This window comes from Epargyreus clarus, unplaced genomic scaffold (genome assembly GCF_041222505.1).
Source record: "Epargyreus clarus isolate Ecla_fem2 unplaced genomic scaffold, WU_Ecla_fem_2.2 ptg000010l, whole genome shotgun sequence".
Lineage (NCBI taxonomy): Eukaryota > Metazoa > Arthropoda > Insecta > Lepidoptera > Hesperiidae > Epargyreus > Epargyreus clarus.
In genome coordinates this window covers 10999636-11003781 of record NW_027332218.1, presented here as the reverse complement: position 1 = coordinate 11003781, position 4146 = coordinate 10999636, and the positions used below count along the sequence as shown (strand labels likewise).

The 4146-nt window shown below is 32.2% G+C and overlaps 2 non-coding genes across 2 annotated transcripts; both read left to right on the top strand.

Annotated features, from left to right (window-relative positions):
- The first annotated feature begins 1915 nt into the window (after window positions 1–1915).
- TRNAV-CAC (transfer RNA valine (anticodon CAC)) lies at window positions 1916–1988 on the top strand. The gene has a single exon. It is a non-coding gene; the product is annotated as a tRNA-Val (tRNA).
- Window positions 1989–3057: 1069 nt separating this feature from the next.
- On the top strand, window positions 3058–3130 carry TRNAV-CAC (transfer RNA valine (anticodon CAC)). The gene has a single exon. It is a non-coding gene; the product is annotated as a tRNA-Val (tRNA).
- The last annotated feature ends 1016 nt before the right edge of the window (window positions 3131–4146 follow it).

Below are 4146 nucleotides of genomic sequence, written 5' to 3'. Positions count from 1 at the left end.
CAAAACTTTTCTTTCCAATTAAAAAAAACAGAAGAATGTCTACTATTATTTCTACTATTAAAACTTTTACTAATAACTTCTAATACTTATTTCATAAAAATATATGCAATTAAATAATGAAACGTATAATTTTTAAACCTTAAAAATAATAACACATCAAGAACAAAGATAAAATCTTAATATGCCGGCAAGTCGCGGGTCTGTACAACCCCATTGTATTACTTGCGTCTTAGGCCAGCGTCTTGTTGCAAGTTCATATTAAATTAAACTAGAACCCGAAGTCATTAAGACCCGTCGAATGCATTTGCAGGGTTAACGGGAGCAATTTTGGATGTGGTCAAAGTGCTAATGTTGTTTGAATATTTCACATATATTAAACGTAAGTACGTAAAGTTGTTAGCAACGTATTTACAACCAAGTAACTTAATTTTTATTGTTTTTTGTAAGACGTTTGCGTTTAAATGATCCGTTTATTCCTACACAGAAACATATAAACTAGTTTTCAATAGGATTAATTAATTTATATTATTATTTTTATTGATTTTCTTTAAGAAAACGAACTTACACTGTGACGAGCAGTGACAGCATAGTGGTTAAGAAACGCGGCCTCTTGATCGAGGGGTCCGAGGTTCAAATCACACGCTTCGCTGATTTTTCAGTTATATGCATATTAGAAATGAATTATTTTACTATGAATTATTTTACTTGCTTAAACTGAAATCTGCGTACCTGAGAAATCTTAAAAAATAGTTTTTAAAGGTATGTGAGTTCTACCAATTCGCACTTAGCCAGCGCGGTGGACTATGGTGTAAATCCTTCTCATTCTGAGAGTGTCCCATGCCCAGCAGTGGAACAGTAATGGGTTGATGATGATGATGTTCTATAATCGGCAATAATTTACTATTTATCAGGTGGACTGTATGCTCATTTGTTATTTTAATTTAATAAAAAGTCATAATACATTAAAGTGATAGGTTACTAATGTTCTCAAATTATAACGATTTGAAACAGATGCAACGAAGCACCAATCAATTTCGTATTAGGGTGGAAAAAGAAGGGTAAAGTGCTTTTTATGGAAATTGTGGTAATGAATGGTAAAACATGACTATAATAACTATATTTTTATTTAATGGAAGTGGCAGATCCATTACTTATTAACCATCCATCACTGTACCCTTAGTATGATTTTTTACGTTTTCACAAAAATGACTGATTATTATTCTTTTCTGTTTAAGTATTTTCCCTATATTTCCAATCAGTTCTGATACAATCCGCTAAGGGCACTGATTGGAAATGTATGGGCAAATACGTAAACAAATACTAAAACAGTCACTTTTGTAAAAACTCATACTAAAGGTACTGAGAGTATATATATAACTCTTAGTGATTATTTCGATGTAAAATATGGGTAGTGACCGGCCATTCTGACGGTCACTGGTCATTGCAACCCAAATGTCACATCTGTAATCACATTGTAAAACATCTGAATATCAATCCATATTTTATTGCGAATCGCTGTAATTTATTTTAAAATCCGAATAACACGAAAATATTTTTTATTAACTCTATACTTAATTTGCAATTCAAATTAAATCATTGTTTTATTAATTTAACATACTTTTAAAGATTATCAATATAAATTAAAGTTTAAGATAATTTACAAACAAGTAATATACAAAATACTTAGTTTACTTCAATTTTGGTAGGCAGCTGAACATACTTATTTATTCATAATTAATTATATGAAAAAATATTTACAGTTTAAATCAAATAAGCGTAATTATAATGCAGTCAGCTCCTGGACTACACGTTACAATAATATTATTAATATCCAACAATTTTTAACTGATATTACTGTAGAAACTGTTATTGTTCTATTCTGATAGAGATCAAGTTTTCAACCACACCGAACATAGTTTCCGTAGTGTAGCGGTTATCACGTGTGCCTCACACGCACAAGGTCCCCGGTTCGATCCCGGGCGGAAACATGAATTTAATCAATGCCACTTTTTTATTAATGTAGAAAATTATAGTGTTCATTTGGTAGTATTTAATTTATATTTTTATTTAAAGATTTTTTTTGTATAGCACTGATTTATTTTTATAAAATTATAAATGTAATTGAAATAAAATGAAATGAAATATATTTATTTTTGTATAGGCCAACGACGGCACTTACAAATTGTCAGGTACAATATTTTTCTTAAACTACTACCGGATCCGAACGCGACCTCTACTGAGAAGATCCGGTAAGAAACTCAGCGGGTTTGTCTTTTTTTTTTAATAATAATTATTCTCTTTTTTTAATGCCATCATTTTTACATATAATTAATAAAGCATTAAAGTATAAGGTCCGGTAATTACTCCAATTTAATATTATTTTCTTCTTTATTACCAAGACATGAAAATAATAAAACCGTTTTTAAATTTTGTTCATCTCATCTCTGAGAAAACGTGAAATCTTCATGTAATTCATGATATCTTCAATGAGGCCGTTATTTATATATTTTTACAATATTTTTATAGATTTAATTTGTTAGTAATCTTGATCTTGATTTTAGAATTCTGGAATAAAATTTTAACTACTTCCGCTTTTAATGAGTGGTCTCTCAAATAATTTTAATGACAATTATATATGATATAGTATAGAAGTACATGATGATATCCGTCACAACTAACTAATAATTCCTCGACGGTTTTAATACAAGATTTGGTTATTTTTTTGTGATATTGAGATAGCAAACGAGCATGCAGTCAATTTGATGATAAGGGGCTACTACCGCCCATGGACTTCTGTAATCAACCCCAGATAGGATTAGCTACCCCTGAGGACTAAGCTGGAAAGCCTCGGAAAAGCATATATCTTCCTTACAACACTCTTAAAATCAGAACACAATGCTTCAAAGCGCTCCTATTAGGTAGAAATAGTCAAAATCTGTGTTCTACATTACAATGGTAGTAAACTGAAATCGAATAGTATTTTTAATACGATATTACTTAACTAACTGTTATTGTTCTATTCTGATAGAGATCAAGTTTTCGAACGAGCCGAACATAGTTTCCGTAGTGTAGCGGTTATCACGTGTGCCTCACACGCACAAGGTCCCCGGTTCGACCCCGGGCGGAAACATTCCTTGACTGCATTTTATTTTTTAATTTATTGATGTAGAAAATTATAGTGTTTTATTTATATTTTTTTTTTTTTTTGTATTGCACTGATTTATTTATATAAAGTTATAAATGTAATTAAAATGTAAGGTTAATTAGTTCAATTTCACTTTATTTTCTTCTTCATTACCAAGACATAAAAATAATATAAACCTTTTTAAAATTTTGTTTATTTTACCTCCGAGAAAACAGGAAAGCTTCATGAAATTCACGATATCTTCAATGTGGCCGTTATTTATATATTTTGACAATATTTTTATAGATTTAATTTGTTAGTAATCTTGATCTTGATTTTATAACTCTGGAACCAATTATTAACTACTTCCACTTTTAAATGAGTGATCTCTCACATAATTTTAGTGACATATGATATTGTTTGATTTGATTATTTATATTGAGATGGCAAACAAGTATGCAGTCCATGTGATGGTAAGTGGCTACTACCGCCCATGGACTTCTGTAATCAACGCCAGTTACCTACCCGAAGTCGTCGACATGCGCTACGCCTGAAGACTAAACTGAAATGCCTCGGAAAAGTGCCACACAAAGTCTCTCTTACCACACCCTTCAAACCAGAACACAGCAGCTGCTGTTGTTAGGCAGACCTAGTCTCAACTGAAGGTGGTAGAACATTGTGTGGTTCAACTCCGGCGGCACCACCGCCACACCTATTTCTGCCTAACAACAGCGTTAAGCGTCGCTGTCTTCTGGTTTGAAGGGTGTGCTAAGGGAGACATACTTTGACGAGGCGTTCCAGCTTAGTCCTCAGGGGTAGCGGCGCAACTGTGGCCGACCTCAGGTAGGAATATCTTATCCTATCTGGGGTTGATCACAGATGTCCATAGGCTGCAGCAGCCACTTACCATCAGGTGAACTGCATGCTCGTCTACTACTCTTATATTATAAATAAAATATCAAATATATATTCATTTACGCTTATATATCGCTAGTATATTCATAACATACTCATACTAGGTA